Source organism: Podarcis erhardii, assembly GCF_964252035.2.
Source record: "Podarcis erhardii genome assembly, chromosome: 3".
In the NCBI taxonomy this organism is placed as follows: domain Eukaryota; kingdom Metazoa; phylum Chordata; class Lepidosauria; order Squamata; family Lacertidae; genus Podarcis; species Podarcis erhardii.
The window spans coordinates 23,780,972-23,804,086 of NC_138507.1; positions in this window are offsets into that span (position 1 = coordinate 23,780,972).

A 23,115-nucleotide genomic window follows, 5' to 3' on the forward strand; every position below is an offset into this window, starting at 1 on the left:
TATTATTATTATTATTATTATTATTATTACTGTGTTATGGATCACATATTGGAAGTGCAAATTAGGTAGATTTGCATTAAATTAATTTCTCCCCCATTCTTCCAAGTTCATATAATAACTCTGCACTGTAAAATAAGAGGTCTGTTTCTTTTTACTCTTTCCCATCCTTTCCAAAATGCCATCTTCCTTCCACCCCTATTTTTCCCCAAAGCATTTATGGGATTCAGGAAGTGACATCCGCTCACTTGTCTTCATTAGGATTTTTATTTATGTTTGAGCTTTGTGGTGAGAATGTTGAAAATCCCTCTAGAGCATATGAAACAGAATATATACAATATTTCCCTTCTCTTGTTGATTTTGAAATAAGAAGTATACAAGCAAGCTGTGAAGAGCCAGTTGCCATCAAAGGTCTATTTCTCCAGGGATCAGCATAAGTGTTCTTTTACTAGAACAAGTTAAAGAATGATTGCAACAACACATTTGATGGAAACTAGTCTTTCAACCCCTGTGGTACCTTTTATCTCTACTGGAAATTGGATTAATTCAAGTCTTTCTTTTCCTGCTATTTATATTTCTAAGATCCTCAGCGAAGTCTTTCATCTAGAAATTCATATACCAATCTGCTTAAAATTCATGGCATAGGATGTGAATATCCACCCTAGCAGACATACTGAAAATTCTCTGTGTTTAGTTCTATTTGGATTGTTAGCAAACAAGTCTCAATATGCAGGATGTTTATAATTCAGTGAGATGATGCTAGGAAGCACAATAGGGGAAGAGCAAGAAAATATGTTGCAGCTATAAACACATTGTATGATCACATTTCAGCCCTCAAACAATCCCAGACTACTCCTCTCAGAGCATTTCAACTGCAGCTGCCTCATCTCCTCACAACCACCCCAAACATCAGTGTGAAGCAGTCTGCACAGACAGCAGTGAACAGCAGGAATCCCTATGACCACAGCAACAGCAGGCCCAGGTACAGTGGTACCTCATGTTACAGACGCTTTAGGTTACAGACGCTTCAGGTTACAGACTCCGCTAATGCAGAAATAGTACCTCGGGTTAAGAACTTTGCTTCAGGATGAGAACAGAAATCATGTGGTGGAGGCATGGTGGCAGTGGGAGGCCCCATTAGCTAAAGTGTTGCTTCAGGTTAAGAACAGTTTCAGGTTAAGAACCGACCTCCAGAACGAATTAAGTTCCTAACCCAAGGTACCACTGTATAACACACAAAGGGGGAATCCTGCTGCTCGTGTAGAACCAGGGGTGTAGGAAGGGGGGGGGGCAGGGCAGGCCGCCCCAGGTGCCATCATGGAGGGGTGTGTGACAAATTATCAAGGAACAATTACAGTACTGCCCTAATAGGGCAGTTCATAAAACAACAACTTTTTTTTTAAAAAAAAATGCCTGCTCCAAAGGTCTTATCTTACTACACTAGGGATTATATAGCTATATATGAAATATATATTCATGCATATCAGTTAATATCTTGACCCTCCTCCATGAAGATAGCTGTTTACTTGGCTGTTTTCCTATGTCGTGAAGGCTGAAATTTCAACTCAGTGGAGCAGTACCTGCAGTTTGGAACTCCCCGCCTATTGCAACAAAGCACATGCCTTTGCTAGACTCTTCGGGCACCTGCTAAAAGCATTCTTCTTTGGGCAAGCATACCTAGATGCTTAGGAAGTTGAAGTAATTTTAGTCTTAATATTTTAGCTTTTGTATGTTTTAAAGTAGGATTGTTAGTTTTTCTTGATATTACTGTTGCGGGTTTTTTTGTTTTTTGTTTTTGGTAAACCACTTTGCAGGTTTTTTTAATAAAAAAATAATTTTATTAAATAAATAAGCAATAAATATAAATAAAATAATGCAAGCCAAAACATAATCCATCCTGTAGATTTAAGTATCTGTCCACAGTCACCTACTTGTTATCAGAGGCCCAGAATCCACATTCCTTTGTAAGATAATATGAAATAACGTAAAACCATTTTTGCAGGCAAAAAAATAAAATAAATCAATATCGGGGGGGGGGGTGTCATGAAATTTTTCGCACTGGGTACCACCTGACCTTCCTACGCCTCTGCGTAGAATTCCGCTTACACTGACATAGATAAAACCCTTTCAATTTATTTAAATGCACATTGCATATTTTTTTGTATTTTTATATTAAAAAAACTTCAGCAGTTCACTGAAGTTGATAGGACTGAAGACGACTAAAAGTTCATCAAATGCATACTCAGCTAATGTGCCTTAAAATACAAGCCGTCTCTACACATGTACAATCATGTATACAAAACAGTGTATACTTGTTTATGTGTACAGGTCAGCTATTGTGTACACGGGAGCACAGAATGCACACTCGCTGAACACTTCACTTGAATGATTGTAGGAGCGCACAGCTCAACTGTTTTGTACATAGGTACACAGGTTTTACTGCCAGTGGATGTAATGTGTGAATACCCCCTACTGTGAAATAAAGATCCTAGGATTGACCACAGGGAATGCATTGAGAAATTCTTTGAGATCTGTGTGTGGCCATTGTTGATTGAGGCCATAGGGAGGAAAAATACTTGAATGACTCAGTCAGCATATGTCAGAACTGCATTTTTTTTTTGCGCATCTTTTTAAAAAGTTGGAGAGGTATTTTTGGTTGAGACCTAATTAGCAGTTGTTTTTATGAAAAGTGTTCACAAGAACTCTGGAAGCCACAAGTAGTTACTCCCTCTGAGAAGAACTGACAGCCCGCCAGCTATGTCAAAGTAAATCATCTAATTGCCCAGTCATTAAAAGGATTTTGCCAGGGTATTCATCACTTTTGAGTTGTGTGTTTGAAGAACTATGAAAGGACTTCAACCTTTGCAGATGGAAGAGACTGTAGGCATTTTGGTGGTTTTCCATTTAAAAAAAAGAAAAAGAAAGATATCTATCCTCCATTTAGAGCAGACTAGTAATTATTTCTCAGGGTCTTCTGCTGCATGCATTACATAGCCCTTCAGTAACAACAGACTGAATTTTCACGTTTCTGAACTTGGGTGGGGTGAAGTATAATATTTATGTATCATAATCTACTGCAGCAATTACGTGATTGTTGCCAGTGTGTGCACAATAACTTGACATAGATTTAGGAGTAACAGAGGCTTTGGGGGAAAAACATGTGCATAAAAGCTACAGGACGTTTACATGGACTACTTAAGGTTGGCTGGATTGTGGCAGAAGGCCACAGCCAAACAAGCTCACTTATATTATGAAAAATTGTGCATCTTTACTCCCCCCCCCAATCCACAATTTATTGGAAACAACTGCTGTTCATGCTCATATAACAATAGTCTAGCCTACTTACAGGGCTGCTGAAGAGATAAAAAGGGGGGGTATAATGCACTCAACCTTGAGATTGTGAGAGATAAATTAGCAAGCTACTCATATTTAATGTTTTTCATATCTCATGTAAGGAAAAATAAGCATACAATAACTAGAAAAGCAGATACACACCATTTAACTGCAACATTCCACCATCCTGATTTTATAGCAAAATACCAAAACTGGAAAAAGTTTGCCAACCATAATAAGCAACAGAAAGCACTAAACCAACCAACAAACCCCTAAGTATGCACAGTTTCACAACTTTGGTGTCTGACCTACCAACTCTCAGCCAGCCTACCTCACAGAGCTGCTGTGAATATAAAAAAAGCAGGGAGGGGAAGATAATGTACACAGGCCTGAGCTCCTGGGAGGAGAAGCAAGATGAACACATACAACAAACATCCAATACTCTAAGCACGAGCCATTTCCCAACTGAGTCAAATACACACCAAAAAACCATGTTGCCAACCTTGATAAACAAACACAGCACCCTTGTGCTAAAGCACAGTCTATAGGAATCTTAATTTGCTGCAGCTGTATGGTATTTAACTGTTTTTGTAATTTAATATTCATTTTGTCGGGGTTTTGGGGGTTTTTTGTATGGTTACTATATCGTAATAAATAAAAGCCCAGTGATGACCAACATTAGCTGTGTGGAAAACAGGAAATGGGGTGGATATTACCATATTTTCTCTGTAAGAAGGAAGAGTTACTTCCAAGTACAGAATACCAACACTTGGCAATTGCATTTTATACCTGGACAGTGAATGAACAAAATAATGTGGAAACAAAAGGAAGTGTTTAAACAAACATACCCCAATACAGTGGCAGTCTATTCTCCTCCATCTTGAGCCAGGCTAGCAGCAACAACAATGAGCGTCACCTGTTTTCTTTCCCCTCACCTGTTGTTCTGGGAGGCTCCGCCTCCCAAGTCCCAGGTGGGAGTGGTTATCATTCTTTGCTCTGATTGCTTAGCAACAGTGATACAGTGGTAAACCACCCTTAGCAACCGCAGCTTCTATGTATGGGCCTAGTCAGTGCCTTCATGTTTTGCTGACTAACTTACTGAATTACCTTGCTTAAAAACAAACAAACTGAAAGCTAAGAATTTGGTCACCCTGCTGGCTCAGGGCCCAGTACCTGTGTATCACTTGTACAGTGGTTCTGGTTATTGTGTGTGGGGGGGGGGGGGAGAGGCCTTGAGTCCCCCACCCATTGTTTATACATTATAGGGTAAACAAATACCGCTTGTGCAGCCTGCAAAGTTCACAGAACTCAAATATTTCAGTATTATTTTGTGCATGCAGTTTTTCAAAATGCAAAGCTAGCTGCAGAATGACGTCTCTTCATTGGAGCCTTTCCCCCCCCCCCAAAAGAAGGCCTTTTAAAGAACACTTTTAAAGCTGCCATTTGGCTCAGGTTTTACAACTTGTATTCTGGAAAGTAGGATAACAGTTGAGGCCTTTGAGGAACTAATAAACATTGAAGTCTGGTAAAGAATATTAAAGAATAAAGATAATAATGCCCATAGTTGTTACAATAATGCTATATGATCATCTTCAGGTCAATAATTTCTCAATACTTTCAGGATATGGCTGGTAGTGTATATCTTGTCAGTTAATTTACTTTCTGCAGCATTACTGCAGATTTTCCTTCTTTATCATGTCGTCTGCTTAAAGCTAAGTAGTTTTGCTACTTATAAAATTTGTGTTTTATATGAAAAGAGGAACAAAGCAAAGGGAAGCGGGAACAGAGCAAATGTTAGGAATCACAGGGATGGAAATGTCAGTAGTATAAGAACATTACTTTATTCACTTAATGCTAAAATTGCCATGGAGAAATTCATAGCAACTTTATCATGTAGTAATAGCAACACAGTTAACATAGAATTGGAAAAATATCTTGAACCCCATGTCTGGTTAAAGGACTTTGGCAAAAGTATTGCAGGGTTTAGCAGTGAGAACCCCGTGTTTTGCAGCACCCCACAAACAGAGCAATAGGCACTCAAACCTGGGTGTCATGGTGTCAGCCCAAAACCAAATGTCATCTGATTTGCTCCAAATTGGCGCCAAACATTGGGGGAAGTTTTGCAGTAGCGTTTTGCAGTGAAACTCCCATGTTTTGAAGCACCCCAGAAACAGAGCAATACCCACTCAAGCCTAGGGTTCAAAAGCTCACCAAAACCCAATATTGTCTCACTCCAAACCAGTGCCAAACTTTGGCAAAAGCATTGCAGGGTTTTGTAGCAAACCCCCCACATTTTGCAGTGCCCCACAAATGGAGCAATGGCCACTGAAACTCAGGGTTCAAGAGATCACCTCATATTGGGGGGGTAAGCTTTTGAGCCCTTGGTTTGAGTGGCTACTGCTCCATTTGTGGGACACTGCAAAATGCGGTGGTTTTGTTGCAAAATGCTGCAAAACGTTTGCCAAAGTTGGGTGCCTGTTTAGAGTGAATCGGACAACGGTGGGGTTTTTGTGACCTTTTGACCCCCAGGTTTGAGTGGCTATTGTGCTGTCTGTGGGGCGCCGCAAAATGTGGGGGTTTCACTGCAAAATGCTACCGAACTTTTGCCAAAGTTTGGTGCTGCAAAACAACTGCAGAACTTTGGCACTGGTTTTGAGGGGAATCCCAGATTTGGGGGTTTGTAGTTAATGAAGCCCATATTTGCTACCCAAACTGTGAACTAGCAGGCATTCTATCTCGCTACCTCATGAGACAAATCCTCTCATGGTGTCAGCCATTAAAAGCTGGGTTTGTTTGAAAATGGATGAGTTTGCACGAGTCACTTTGAAGAAGAAGAAGAGTTTGGATTTGATATCCCGCTTTATCACTACCCGAAGGAGTCTCAAAGCGGCTAACATTCTCCTTTCCCTTCCTCCCCCACAACAAACACTCTGTGAGGTGAGTGGGGCTGAGAGACTTCAGAGATAAGTGTGACTAGCCCAAGGTCACCCAGCAGCTGCATGTGGAGGAGCGGAAACGCGAATCCGGTTCACCAGAGTACGAGTCTACCGCTCTTAACCACTACACCACACTGGCACATTGGATAGATTCAAAAGGGAAGCAGGCTACTTTTACAATGATGCTGATGATAAACTTACTTCATTCCTCAAACCAATCTGCAGCTCTGAAAAGCAGCTTTCTGCAAATGCAACCATCTCTGATTTGAGTGAGCATCCCATCATGAATTCAGTGATGAAGGTGTTCACCAGTAGCACATACTTGTCTCTTCCCCACTCCAGTCCACACTGTACAAGCTGTGAGAGTTGGCTGCTCTAGTGTGACATTCTTCCACCCACTACTTGACTTGACAATAAAATCATACAGGCTTCAGTGCAGCTTAGACAAAAACAAATAACAGCCTGCAAAACAGAGGTGCTTTCTCTTTTATACAATTCATATATATATATATATATATATAACCTTGGGAAGGGAGCACAAAGCAAAATTAGGAATAATAGACAAAATTACAGAGTGATATAAAATTGTTGCATGATTCATTTAATGGTAAAATGACAAGGTAGAAACTATACAATGTAAAAATAGCAAGGCAATCAAAATGGCAACTGGAGGAGGGTAGAAATCTTACTTTCCTTATTGGAAATTAACTGTACATTACTTTCACAATTCAACCTGCCAATATTGGAATGCTTGGCAGTGGCTTTGATTTTCAACTCCACCAAATTAACAAGCCTGTTGCAACAAGAAAAGCCCTACAAATCTTTGATCCTCTAGGGCATAACTAGAGTTTAGTTTGCTGCTTCTATCTCACACAGCAGAAAGGAAAGTGTGCAATCCACAGATCTGCAGTGATGAACCTACCTATTTGTATGTGGCTTTATCCAGTGCTTTTTTTCTTAAAAAGAAAATGTTTAGGGGTGCTGTCCTACTCATATTGAAATACTGCCCCTCAATGAGTACAAACTTAGATTCACAAAATGTTTAGGGGTATGCGTACCCTGGTGTTCCCCCAGAAAAAAAAGCACCGGCTTTATCTAATGTGCTTTTTTGTGTGAGGAATACTGCTGTAACAGTACAATGGTACCTTGGGTTAAGAACTTAATTCATTCCAGAGGTCCGTACTTAACCTGAAACTGTTTTTAACCTGAAGCACCACTTTGGCTAATGGGGCCTCCCACTGCTGCTGCGCCGCCGGAGCACAATTTCTGTTCTCATCCTGAAGCAAAGTTCTTAACCCGAGGTACTATTTCTGGGTCAGTGGAGTCTGTAACCTGAAGTGTATGTAACCTGAAGCGTATGTAACCCGAGGTACCACTGTATTACAATGGGAAACATTACTATAGAGTGCATCCTCCCTGTCAGTAGATCTCTGTCCATGGATTACTGTACTGGAGAAAGTAGGGAGGCAATTTTTGCTGATCTCACCTTCTTCCTGCAGCCTGTGGTGCCCCTGGAAAGCTGCTGTGGAGTCTTGGGGAACCCTCTGAAACAGTGTTGGAGGTGCTACAGATGGGAAGAGGGAACCATCTGCCAAGAGCATCCATTGGCCCTTGGCCCTTTGCATGAATAGAAAGAAGCCTTTCATTCATGGAACACCCAAGTCTGGATCCAATCAAAGATACATAGTTAAAATAAGGAAGTTTTCTTAGTAATTCACAGTGTTTTATTCAGAATAATCCCACTGCAGTGAATCTTAATGCATGATTCTTCCAAAGGATTGGGCACTTTAATGAGAATAGGTCCAGCAACAGCTGCTAGCCGTGGTGGTTTATAAATCCTCCATTTTCATAAAATATATATACCCTTAATAACAGAGGTCCAGGGTGAGAGGACAAGAACCAGAATGGCTGTTGCCATCATGAACTTTGCAGAGGCATCTGACTGGTGTTACTGGGAACTCAATGCTGGGTGGGCTCTTCTTATTTTTTCAATGCCTTCAGAATTTCTGAAGGCATTAAAAATTGCAAGTATGTATTTCATACCCCGCAAAATGTATTCAACAATCAGGATAATTGTGCTTGTGTATCCTGAAACATCGCTATCCATCTCCCCTTTCTTTGATTTACACCTCCCTCCTTTTCTGATCAGCAGTGTCGAGTAATCAGAAATGAAATCAGTTAGGCACGTGTCCATAAGAAGGGCATTTCACCAGGTAAGAGGAGGATAGAATAAACAAGATGACACAGAGTGCTCAAGGAGTCCATGGCAGGAAATCTCTCATGACCTCTTGAGATAAGAGCAAGTGAAGAGACCCTACTTAATCAGGCTTCTCCTCCTAAAGAGGGCATGTGCTGGTGAATTTCAATATTGTGTTTTGTTAAGGAAACTTGGCAGCACCGGTTTGAAACTTATCCGGCAAGATGCAATTGATTTCTTACATAAACCAACCACGAATATTTTGTATCCAGCATATCTTGTATAAGGGAGAGAAAAATTGCTTCAAATCTTTATATTTTTGTTTTTGTTACTTTCAGTGCAAGACTCAAGCTCAGTTCAGGCACTCTACATCCCTCCATACTGAAATGTCTCCATGTTCACCACAGCATGGAAGAAGAAATATTGACATACTGATTCAATGCTGACAGATACCACTATCTAATATTTGCCTTCCACCCATGCAAGTCAATAGTAAGTCAGACATTACTTCAAGGTAGCTGTTAGGTGAATTTGCAACTGGTTGACTGACCAAACCCAAAGTGTGCTCACTCATCACCCTGAAAAAAATGTGACCAGTGAGGTGTTGCAGAGTTCTGTCCTGGACTTGTGGTTGTTCAATGTCTTTATAAACTACTTGGACAAAGATGTCAAGAGAATGCTCATCAAATTTGCAGATGACACCAAATTTGGAGGGGTAGCTAATGCCGCAGAAGACAGAATCAAGATTCAAGATGACCTTAACAGATTGGAGAACTGGGCCCCAATTAACAAAATGAATGTCAAGGGAATGGACTTCCTTGGAAGGACTTCATTTGAAGTTTTAAAGAAGAGGTTGAATGGCTATCTGTCATCAATGCTTTAGCTGAGATTCTTGCATTGCAGGGGCCTTTCCATCTCTGCTGAGAAAGAGTACAGCTTTCTGCCTCCCACCCCCCAACTTTGAAAGATTGGCTGAATATGTGCTCCCATATTTCAGTGTTACAGTGAGGAAGAATTCAGCCTCTAACCTCTTAGCAATTAATCAAAATGAAATCCTAATTTTTTAAAATGTTACAAACTGGTGGGGTGTATGGAATGGGGAAGAGATGTGCAACACTCGTCACTGTTGCTGCACAGCAATTTGCTGTCAGGTGCTTGTTAGTGGAGGCCTATGCAGACTCAGCAATCTCACTAAGTTCATGAATTTTTCCTAATGATGCAAGCATGCCACATTTTTCTGTAGCAAAAAAAAAAAAAAGAGGATAGAAACCCCAAGAACACAGTAAGCATTCTCCAGATGTAACTGAACTGCAACTCCCATCACTCCTGGCCATTGGCCACACAGGCTGGGGTCAATGGGAGTGGGAGGCCGGCAATGACCGGAGGGACACAGGTTCCTCATGTCTGCTGGATCTGTGTCATATTTTTTGCCACTGGAAAATGTGGCATGCTTTCATCATTTGCACATTTTTTTAAAAAAATTCAAATAAGAAAGGCACAAAACTCCTTTATGACATCCCTCAAAACTATGCTCTGCACCTTATCTTGGACTTCCCTGCAAGAGGCTCGTTGAACCTCAAAATTTGCCTTTGTTTTGGGCCACATTCATTGGCAATCAGAATAGAATATTATTTCACATAATAAAACATAGCTGGCTGAGGCTGGAGGAACATGTCAGCTGTTGGGTCTCCTACAGTAAAACTCCACCTTATCCTGATGTGTCTTATTTTCTCTGTCCAGTGTCACAGGAGCTTGCTATGATGAGGCTACTCCAGCCTCCTTCTTTCTCACTCTCACTTTTAAAGAACTTATAAACACAGTTTTGTCCTACGCCAGTATATCATTGCTCATACCTTTGATAGTGCAGCCTGCTATGTTATTGATTGTGCAACTGTGACAGTCAGTCTGTTGATTTGTGCTCAAATAGGAATCACAGCAGCTCCAGCAGTTGGGAAGGATAAAATAGGTGTTAACAGCAAGCTGTCCAATGGCATTCACTTTTTGGGGGGGGGTGGCGGGCAAGCAATTTACATTCCTTTGAAGATTACACAAATGTGTGGTGATAATGGCTGTTTTATTGTTTGAGATTCCTGTGGTACCTTTTCCTTTGTAACTTAAGTGGTGGGAAGACCCTTGCTGCTTTGTGGCAAAATTGATTTCCTTTCCCCATTCCATTGTGCACATGCTTCTTCAAATGCCTTCACTGCCACTGTGCAGATGAATTATAGGGATTTTACTTCACCATGGTGAGGAAGCAGTCAGTAACTGATCTTCTATAAACAAATATGTACTGTCTTCAAAGTTTGCTTTCTTTGGTCCAGTGAGTCCACTAATACACGCACACACTTCCGTGTTTATGCATATCTTCTTCCTGGACACTATCTGTTCTTTTCCATGTTCCTTGCTGGCCAGTGGGGTTCCAACACCTACGTAGTGAGGGGTGCCCATGGGGTTCCCCTTGAAGGAAATGGCTGGGTGCATTGCTGTGCATCCTGAAATAAATGCTCCCAGCTGATCTCTGGCGAGGGAAAAGGAAGAAAGGAAAATGGGGATTCCCTCTACAGCAAACAACTTCACATAGGATGGAGCAGTACAAATATTCTATGAATGCATTAGTATACTATGGTGCATGCTATGTAATTTTATATTGTCATTCATTGATCCCCGTTATCCATTAACATAATGTATGAAGAATTGCTTGGAGCCAACTGACATCTTAAGATGGTGTTTCAGGCACAATTGAAAATGAACTGCCCAGACACTGAAGTGAATCTCTTGTGGAGAACCTTGTGCACTTGTGCTAAAGAGAATGAGTTGCTGGATCAGTGTGCATGGTTTGGTGTCAGAGTCAAATTCTTACTGCAGAGGCGGCTAGGTGAGCCCATTGCTTCTAGTTAAGGGACGTTAGGAGCTCATCTAACCTTCAGACATTCTTTCTCTATCCAGCAAGGCCACCTGCTTTTATCTATGCTCCCCTGTGCCTGATCTCCTGCCTTGTGAGCTCTGCCTTTTGACTCACCGCTGGGTGCTTCAATCCACAGAACATTACTAATGGTTTCTTCCTTCATAGTGCCTGTACAAACTTTTCTGAGGACAACATGGAGTGTTGAGGTAATTAGAACCCCATCCCTGTGTTCCTCTGCTGTTCCTCTCTCTGCTTCTACAGCTGTATCTCTCTTGCTTTCCAGTGGGGAGATAAGAAAGTCCTGCACGGCCAGCTGCCAGTGTGTAACATCACTTCCAACTCACTTGTGTTTGTTTCCCATTGGAAAGGATGCATTGACCCAGATGTTGCTAGCCTCTTCCGCTGTGGTTCCTCTTATAACATGCCTTAGAAATAAGATCTGGACCAATGGGAGCTGTTTGTGGGGAAAGCTGTAGCTCAGTGGTAGAGCCTCTGTTTTGCTTGCAGAAGGTCTCAGATTCAATTCCCCAGCATCTCCAGGTAGGGCTGGGATAGAGCCTGGTCTGAAACTCCTGGAGCGCTGCTGTCCATCAGTATAGACAGTACTGAACTTAGAAGGACCAATGGTCTGACTCACTGCAAGTATTCCTGTGTTCCTAGGTAGGATGATACATGAGATGCTAAACAATGTTTGGTAAAAGCAGGGGGTTGGAAGCCTTTACATAGGTCACGATTCATGCAGGAGCAGTAGGAAAGCAGCATCTGCTGCCATTAAAATTATTCCTTCCATATGTTTCTGTTCTCAGCAAAGTAATAACTGTAAAATAAGCCTTCTGGCTCATAAAAGAAGTGAACTTTAAGTGAATAAGTAATATATAACAAATAACTTATTCAGCAAAGTCTTCCCCCGCCCTTCTTTCCCCACTCTCCCTCATGGATGGTTTATAAGCAGATTGCAAAACTCCTTCATTAATTTCTTCCTGGCAACGCTGCTACTCTTTTGTTACGGAAGAAGAATAAAAAGCTTGTAGGTATTCACTACAAATATCTCTTCTGTGACATTCTTCATGTATTTCTTAGTTCACATGAGACTTGCATTTTTGTTTCTATCCCTTGACAATACATCTATGAAACCCTCCCGGCACAGGGAGAACTTTGGATAACTGTGTATACAATTTGGTTTTCATTTGGAGTCGACATCAAAGCATGCATTCGTAAACCTTTCCAAGAAAAGCTTGTAAAGAGTGCCAGTAAAAGATGTGTTTGTATCCATATTTGTTCTATTAACTTTTATTGTCAATGTTAAGTATTAGCGTGTATAACTAGGGGCATAATCCTATTCAAGTCTGCTCAAAAGTAAGCCCAATTTAGTTCAATGGGACTTGCTTCCAGATGACTCCATGGTTGACCTTTTGCTTAAGAATATTATAACAGACCCACCAAGTGTCCCTATTTTCCAGGGACAGTCTTGGATTTGCAGAAGCCATCCCAGTTTCTGATTTGATCCCAGAATGTCCCACTTTTCCTTAGGACAGGTATGGCCAAACTTGGCTCTCCAGATGTTTCTAGGAAGGATTGCAGCAATAAAAATGAATGTACTTCCAAGAATGTTATTTCTCTTTCAGACAATACCAATAATAGCAGGGAATGCATGCTTCAAAGAATGGCAAAAAGAAATCTCAAGATTTATCTGGAAAAACCGAGGATAAAAAAATAAGATACTTACAGATGTGAAAGAGAGAGGAGGTTTCTCACTTCCAGATTTAAAATTGTATTACGAAGCTGCAACCCTAATATGGATCTGAGATTGGATCAAACTTGACAGAGAAGAGATAACAGACTTGGAAGGACATGACAACAGGTTTGGATGACATGCCTATCTATGGTACGGAAAAACAAAAATCCATAAAGGATTCCACAATCATATAATAAGGAGAGCATTGTTCAAGGTGTGGGACAAATATAAAGACCTGTTAGAACCTAAAACACCTTGGTGGTTATCACCTATTGAGGCATTATCACTAAAATCACTGGGGGGAAAGGGAGAATGGCCGAAATATAGAGAATTGTTAGTAGAACAGGAAGGGAAATTAAAATTGAAAGAATATGATGAAATAACAGAACATCTTCAAAGTTGGTTGCACCATAGGCAGCTAAAAGATATCTTCAAAAAGGACAATAAGAAAGGCTTTCTATACACGGTTTCTAAATTCCAAAAGGAAATAATAGACGAGAACTCAAAATTACTAAAAAAGATGTGCAATATTCTCTTGGAATGGGAAACAAAAGATGAGGAAGTAAAATAAGTTATGATCAAATGGGCGCAAAATATAGGCCACAATATACAATTCGAAGACTGGATAAAACTTTGGAAAGTAAATTTGAAATTTATGGATTGTATATTGTTAAAAGAAAATTATATGAAGATGATGTATAGATGTTATATCTCACTGGTGAATTTGGCCAAAATATATAAAAAGGAACAGAGGGAGTGTTGAGGTGCAAAGAGGTTGAAGGGACCTTTTACCATATGTGGTGGGGTTGTACTATATTGGGAAATGATATATAATGAATTTTTAAAAATGTTTAAAATAACATTTGTTAAGCAGCCAGAAGCCTTCCTGTTGGGTATTTTAGGACAAGATCTGCTGAAAGAGAAAAGGACATTACTCATGTATGCTATGACGGCGGCAAGAATATTGATAGCACAGAACTGGAAGACTGGAGAAATTCCAACAAAAGAACAATGGCAAGAAAAACTGATGAATTATGTGGAGTTGGCGAAGCTGACAGACAGACTTCAGGAAAAGGACAATAGGGATGTTGAAAAAGAGTGGGAACCTTTTATATTACAGTATATTTGCAGAAACAAAGAAATAATATTGACCTGATGTAGGATTTAAATAAACATTCACAACCTTATGGATGGGGAACAAATAATGCGATAAAAGGAAAAATATGATATTTGTAGAAAATAGCAGAATATAACAATGAGGATAATAAATCAGAAATGGAAGTTGAGGGAAGTCCAAAGGAGGGGGGGAGATGTTATGTAAATTATATGCTATAAGTATATTTGTACAGTGATACCTTGGCTTACATACGCTTCAGGTTACATACGCTTCAGGTTACAGACTCCGCCAACCCAGAAATAGTACCTCAGGTTAAGAACTTTGCTTCAGGATGAGAACAGAAATCGTGTAGCGGCGGTGCAGCAGCAGCGGGAGGCCCCATTAGCTAAAGTGGTGCTTCAGGTTAAGAACAGTTTCAGGTTAAGAACGAACCTCCAGAACGAATTAAGTACATAACCAGAGGTACCACTGTAATGAGAAAAAAGAAAATCAATAAAATTTAAAAAACAAAACAAAAAAACACAGATGTTTTGGGACTACAACTCCCATCATCCCTAGCTAACAGGACCAGTGGTCAGGGATGATGGTAATTATAGTCCCAAAACATCTAGAGGGCCAAGTTTGGCCATGCCTGCCTTAGGACATCCCTATTTTCATTAAAGAAATGTTGGCGGGTGTGGAGTTATTTGACCCCGAGCCAAGGAGATAAGTAACTATACAACCTTTAGAAGACATCTGAAGGCAGCCCTGTATGGGGAAGTTTTTAAATGTGTAATGTTTTATTATGTTTTTACATATGTTGGATGCTGCCCAGAGTGGCTGGGGCAACCCAGTTAGATGGGTGGGGTATAAATAAAAAAAAAAAATATTATCATCTTTATTATTATGGAATAAGATGTCTCTATTCTCATTGGAGAAATGTTGGAGCATGTGCAGGTTCTCTAGGGAGTTTGGAGCACTGCTTCACCCATTGCAATCTGTTCTCCCACCTTCTGTTCGATACCAAGTCCAGTGAGTGGTACTGCTTGTCAACTTCCTCCTCCTCAGACTCTTTGCTGCTCCTGCAGAATGCAACAGAGATGAAGATGTGAACAAAACTAGAACTATATAGTACTACCTGTCGATGGTTCCGGCTCCACCTATTGGTTCTGCTATGCCTTGACTCCAAAAGCTCACCTGGTGATGTTTCTGCCTACCTCTGCTTTGGCTGGATGCAAGCGCTTTCTGAGGCAGCAGAGTCTTGTCTGCCAGCATTGCTGTGTGGAGGCACCCTTTTGCTGCTTCCGGTGTGGCAGGCTGGACATCAGGACTGATCTGCTGAGCATGATCCAGATGAGCTTAAGCATGTTTTAAGGCCCATTTCTTACAATGGGACCTTTGGGGGGGGGGGGAGGCCAATGCAAATTGCAAGCATAGGGTACCCATGCTGAATCATGCCCACAGTGCTTTGCAAAGAGCTAAAACCCTCAGGAGGGTCCCAGTTCAGACTGAGGCTCTTGCGGTGGGTATTTATTTTATGTTATAAAAAAGCAAAATTTAAGGATGGAAGTTGAAATATACTCGGAGTCGAGGGTGGATTTCATGCTCTTTATTCAGCTCATAGTGCTGAGGAGGAATGGAAGTTCCCCCACAATATCTGCTTTATATACATTATTTACACAATGGGCTGCACGTGATTGGCTAATTCCGGGATTCTCCTGTAGGCCAATCAGGTTGTGAATTCACTTCCACCTGGAGCTGGATTGGGTGGCTCCTGCGGACCAATCATACTGCTGCATTGTTGTAGGACCAATCAGACTGCTGCATTCTGAATCCTATTGTTCTAGGACCAATCAGATTGCTGCATTTTGGATCCTATTGTTCTCAGTACATAACAGAAGTATATAGCTAACATCACATGTCATCTAGCTATGAGCTTACATATCCTCCTACACTGAAGTCAGTTCGACTGGAAAGGGCCTAACTTTGGCTGGATCTTACGCACAACTTGTCAGGAGCTCAGCCTACACTCAAGTAGGACCCTGGCAGAGACACATGCCTGACTGGCATGTTCCCTCCCACCTGGTCATTTGTTCGGGAGCTTCAAAAGTTTTCTTCTGCCTGAACATCACAGCGACCGATGCCAACCGACACCGGCACACTTAGGGATCCGTAGAGTTTGCGCATCTTGTGTAACAGACCTCAGCAACTCAGCATTTTGGCTAATCTACGTTATTTACATATAAACACACACGGAGCACTGCAACATGGCTCCCTCTCTCTCTAGCATCAGACAGCAAAGAGAAAAAAAACAAAGGACAATAGTCCCACTCCACGGAACACAGTAACACAAACATCCTGTCTCCGTCACTTCCCACTCTGTGGAGTCAAAACATATACCGTCATGTGATAGACAAAAATCCCATGACTGCAGTCACGGAGCAGGAATTCTAACACAACTTACCATAGCTGGATCATAGTGTTATTGGGTGTCTGCCTTGGGAGCAGGGCTTTTTTTCAGCCTCAACGCAGTTCTGGCACCCCTCAGGCAGGGGTGGCAACTTGAATAAAATATTGTGAGGGCCCAGGTAAGCCCCGCCCTGCATAATTGATCACATGATGCAGAACACATGCACCATTTGAATGGGAATGCCCATAGGGGGCCCAGCTCCCTCAAAAAATGTTATTGTGGGGGCCAAAGCCCCCACAGCCCCTAAGAGTTGGCTCCTGTGCTCTCAGGTGGGCACCACTGTCATTCTAAGAGAACAAGGGAGGTATTTATGGTTCCCGCACCTCTTTTTCTAGAAAAATAGCACTGCTTGGGAGCACACCTTTTACTGTCTTCTTGACTGGACCAGCCACCTGGGTCATTTTATGGATGACGAAGTCAAGTGGAGGCAATACTGTGTGGAGGAGTATTTAGGATTTGAACACAGGGTTGTCCCGAAATTACACTAGAACGTGTTCAATATGCTGTCTGTCACACCACACCCGTCATCTGCTATTATTGTTGCTGTCAGTAATAAATGTTCTATTTCACACCACATATAAAATGTAAATTAAAGCATTTTGTTATAAATAAGATGTCACAGTGATTGATTTCCCTGACAATAACACTGGAAATAAGTCACCTTCCCTTTATATTACTGCTTTAATAATTTATTTAGCACAAATAGTCCTTTCCCTGTAACATGGGGTGTATCTCTCTCTCTCTTTTAAGATACTAAGTGAAACATAAAAGTTAATCATCAGCAATAAAGTAGTTTGAATATAAAGTATACAATAAAGCATATCAAACTGATAAAGAAGCCTGAATATAAAACCGAAGGGGCAAAAGGCCTTTAACAACAGCATCAGTCATAGCAACCGTGGCATTCGCCACAAGAGAACAAATGGGCCAAATCTCAGTGTTATCATCCTCACATTTGTTATCATCATCATCATCATCATCATCATCATTATTATTAATGATATTTTTAGCCTGCCCTTTCACCAAATTTCCCAGGGTGGAGTCCTGCTTCTTATTCTGCATGTTGGGTGAAGGAGGCTCATCAGAAAAGGGTATTCAAAGCGTCCCTACTGCTCACAAAGCTACCCCAAAACAAACATGGAGATGAAGAAATAATACCTACTGGCACTGCTTTTGTAATATTCCCATGATTCATATTCCCACCCAACCACTGTGCTTTTGACTTACTTCAGTCTCCAGTTTAGCCTTTGACAATGCAAGTAACAAATCCAAGCCAAAGAAGCTTAAGAGGTGATATCTAGAGCTAAGCAATTGCCCAATGATTTGCCCTTTTCGGCTATTTATTTTCTCTCTCTTCAGTACAGGGTAGAAATTGCTTTCCACTTGATTGTTAAATCTGGGGAAATGAAATACGAGGGGTTTCCCCCCTCCCCCACCAGGCTGCTTGGCATTGAGGAAAAGGATATCTATATCATATCTTTATTTATATTGATATCTATATAGTTGGTTTTCCAGAATTACTAGCTGCGTATATTGTTTGATTACAGCCAAATGTCAATCTTCTACTTCTCACAGATTAATCAGGAATGTTAGGAGTTAAATAAAATAAAATATAGAATAAAAATAAGGCCACTCCATTGTGACTGTGTTTGTGTGTGTTTTAACAGGCCAGCCTTAAAATTTAGTTACATTTCTGATCTCTTGGCACCATATTTCAAGGATACAGTTTCATTTTCGTCCTTTCCTTTCTTGGTCAGGTGGAATATTATGTGTAATGGAATCGAAGACTGTAGAAACCAAAAATATGACTTAAGCGCAGAGAGTGACATTGATAAATAGAGTGAATTCACTCTATTCACTGCATTGCAGGGGCAGTTCCTTCAGTTCTGCTCTGGGACAGCATTACCACGTTGTTAGTTTTTCCCTGAATCCCCCAGACTTATAAGCTTCCTGCCACATAACCGCCACAACTATCCACCATGTTACTGCCCCCCCCATTACTGCTTTCCCAATTATTCCCCATTTTTAAGTGACACTCGCTTGGACTACTGCAATGTGCTCTATGTGGGGTTACCTTTGAAGGTGACCCGGAAACTACAACTAATCCAGAATGCGGCAGCTGGACTGGTGACTGGGAGCTGCCACCGAAACCACATAACACCGATCTTGAAAGACCTACATTGGCTCCCAGTACGTTTCTGAGCACAATTCAAAGTGCTGGTGCTGACCTTTAAAGCCCTAAATGGCCTCGGTCCTGTATACCTGAAGGAGCGTCTCCATCCCCATCGTTCTACCCGGACACTGAGGTCCAGCACCGAGGGCCTTCTGGTGGTTCCCTCACTGCGAGAAGCCAAGTTACAGGGAACCAGGCAGAGGGCCTTCTCGGTAGTGGCACCTGCACTGTGGAACGCCCTTCCCCCAGATGTCAAAGAGAACAACAACTACCAGACTTTTAGAAGACATCTGAAGGCAGCCCTGCTTAGGGAAGCTTTTAATGTTTGATGCATTACTGTATTTTAATATTTAATATTGGAAGCCGCCCAGAGTGGCTGGGGAAGCCCAGGCAGATGGGCTGGGTATAAATAATAAATTATTCTTATTCTTATTCTTATTTTTCATTTACGCACAGGCCTGATATGCCTCCTTGTACACTTCCTAGGTGCATGCCTCATTGCTTTAAGGGAGAAGCTAAGGCTTTGGGTTTTTTAGCCGCCACAATGTTTTCGAAAAGTTATTGAAATCACAAGAATAAGTTGTTCTGCCACTTACTGTGAGTGGAGGGATTTTGCCCTGCTCTGCAACTGCAGGAGGAAGTCTTATGTGGCTTCCCCTGGATGGGAGGCTGGGGTGAGGTGTTCTGCACATCACATTAAGTAGGCAATGGAAGTTGGCCAGCTGTCTCCTCAAAAAGGAGACTCTGCCCTCCTCAATCTTGTCAGTATAGGATCAGGCAACAACCCACCCATAAGATACTGCAGAATTAGCCAGTTGCCATCACAGACTGAGTAGGATTTTTGGGGGCATCCCTGATGGACCTTTGGGGTGTGTTTTATCTTCTGTTCTGTAAAGTTCTGATCTGAGGTGTGTGGTTAATTAAGGCTTAATTGGCTGCTAGCCTGTCACAATCTTGGCATTTGGGGCAGGCTGGGAAGAGATTTGACTTTAAGGGGCAATTTTGTGTGTGAAGGCCCTCTAACCAATGACCTCACATTGACAGCTGGCTTGAGTGGTTTGCCTGGTCTGGTGGTTTGGGGACCTGTGTGCTTGCCGTGCTGAACTTTGAACAGTGAGAACAAAACAAATTCCTTCCAGTAGCACCTTAAAGACCAACTAAGTCAGTTCTTGGTATGAGCTTTCGTGTGCATGCACACTTCTTCTTCTGAAGTGTATCTGAAGAAGTGTGCATGCACACGAAAGCTCATACCAAGAACTGACTTAGTTGGTCTTTAAGGTGCTACTGGAAGGAATTTGTTTTGTTTTGACTATGGCAGACCAACACGGCTACCTATCTGTAATTTGAACAGTGAGGGTAGGGTTGCGAAAACAGGCTCCCCCTCCTGTCACCTTTTGTGGATGGTGGCAATGAAAACTTCTATTTATACTGAAGGTGGAGTTCAGATCTGAGATGGGGTCATGATGATCAAACATCAAGACTAAGGCTTTTGGCGTTCCCTTGCTCACTGTAGGTGTTTAGGACCTCGCTGGAGAGTTTTGCATCTTGCAAACTTTGCTTGCAAAACATTCTGCATGGCATAACCAATCAGGCTGTTTGTCTTCATTAGATGACACCGAGAAGCTCCCCACAGCAGTTCATTTGTCCTGGATGAGGATATATTGCTCAAAATTATGCTCCCCCAAGAGAATGAGCTATGGTCTATGAAGGAGAAGGGCCCATAGTTCAGTGATAGAGGAGCTTCTTTGCATGCCAGGTTCAAACCCTAACATCTCCAAATAGAGTCTCAAATACTGGTGAACTGCTGCCCAGAACTGCCTGATAGCAGGATCCTGGCCTTATGCTATAGAAAACTCTGGGTATGTTTGACCCACACTTTCTCTTGGTGTGCTTCTTTCTTCCAAACAACACACCTTGTTGCATGTGATGCACAGTCCCTCGTGATGCTGCCCCGGCTACGTCTACCTCAAGGAAGATGTTAGGAGCAGCATATCTGCTCTGTACTGTTGAGCCTATAGAAAAAATGTCCACAATGACACATCTTTTTGCTGACTGAAAATAGAAAATAGAAAAATACTGAACAAACAACTTGGTTGCTTCCCCACCCCAAAAACAACAAATAGCTATGCAATCAGATGAGCACTTGAAAAAGTCTATTCATATTAAGTTTAAATTAGTGATTTCAGTTTGTGTATGCCACCTCTTGCCTTTACTTACTTACTTACTTACTTACTTATTTCACTGCTTACATGTATGCTCAACTCTCTGATACTGCATTTACATAATTACAATATGCATCCATGAGTCAAACCCCTCTCTACTTGTCTAAATGGTTTTATTGATTAACATACAGCAGACCATATTATTTATGCTTTAATTAGCACTTCAGTAGTTAATAGTTTGTTATTGCCTGTGTATCTGTTCACAAACATTAGCTAATTCCCTAATCTATTAACACATTCTACAAGTCCATGATTGCTTTATCACATAATTGCTCATTAAAGTGAGTAAATATTAACAAATCCTTTGCTCGATCATTCATCAAAACATTGTTTTGCACTCCAGAAGCGCTATCTGCATTAAGTTGTGCCCTTTGCATCCGCCCCAAGTTAAAAGTTATGTTTCAAGAGCTTGGTATTTTGTCACCAACATAAATAATTATTGGATCACTAGGAGGAAGACTTTTAAAGGGTAGTTGTGTTTATATGTACAGAAGCTGAGAAAATTGCAACTGCTTTATAGTGGATCAGTTAGTATGGTAAGCCACGTGGTGTTAAAGAAGGACAGAACTTTTTTTATGTATGCTACTACAGCAGCAAGGATTCTTATCGCAAAGTATTGGAAGACACCAGATCTACCCACTCTGGAAGAATGGCAGATGAAGATGACAGAATACATGGGACTGGCAGAGATGACTGGCAGAATCCGAGACCAGGACAAAGAGACAGTGGAAGAAGATTGGAAGAAGTTTAAAGACTATCTTAATAAACATTACAAAATTAATGAAGGCTAAAAAGATATCGGTTTAAAAATTAGTGGTTTGCAGGGGCATTGATTAAGGAAAAAGAATAGAATTAATAAAAACTATGGGAAATGTGGGAATGGATTTGCTGACAAGATAAATGAGATTAGAATACAGAAGGGCGAGGTGTGAGGAGGTCGGCGAAATTAGGTTTAGAAAATATGGTTTGAACTTATACTTGTTTTTTATTTGTTTGTTTGTTCGTTTATGTCTTTATTGTTTTTTGTGTTTATATGTGTTTATTCAAAACTTTAATAAATATCATTTTTTTTTAAAAAAAAAGATCAGTTAATTTTTAAAAAAGATATGAAACCTAAAGATGTTGAGTTATCTATGTTTAGCTATTCAGAGCCACAACAACAAAAAAAGGTTATAACTACACTGATGTTCCCTAGCTGAGTCCTCAATTAAAAAAAATCCCAGCACACAGAGGTTAGGACAAAGAATTGCCCCAGTCCAAGTAAAATTAATATATACATATAAGCAGGCTTTTACATACTACTCTCTAGCTTAGGAAAGCATAACTCAAACAGACATGAGGGCTACTTTTTATGCTGGGCGCCCAAGAATCCATTGTGGCAAACTCCCTCAACAAAGATGGGAGCAAGGTAAGATGCCCAGATTTTGGGTGCTTTAAAACTTAGAAACTTAAACACCCTGTCAGTAACAGTTGAGAGGTCTGGGATTCTCCCTCCGTTACTAATATCCAGCAGCAAGGACTCTTAATAACGTAAAATGAGAAATTGTGATCACTTATTCCTCAATCAGAGGATCAAAGTAAGGATGAGGCACATTGGAAACTGGAATTTTATCAATACACACATGATGAGGGTTAAAGCATAATGATTACTCCAGTAAGGCACAACACTTCATTTCAGTCAAAATCACTTCACAAAGGTATTTAAGAACTTTTAACCTGTTTCTAATTAAACTGCTTTCTGACTTAGAATGACTATTTGTTATATAAGGGACCCCTGACCATTAGTTCCAGTTGTGGCTGACTCTGGGGTTGCGGCGCTCATCTCGCTTTATTGGCCAAGGGAGCCGGCATACAGCTTCCGGGTCATGTGGCCAGCATGACTATGCCGCTTCTGGCGAACCAGAGCAGTGCATGGAAACACCGTTTACCTTCCCGCTGGAGCTGTACCTATTTATCTACTTGCACTTTGACGTGCTTTCGAACTGCTAGGTTGGCAGGAGCAGGGACTGAGCAACAGGAGCTTACCCCGTTGCAGGGTTTCGAACCGCCGA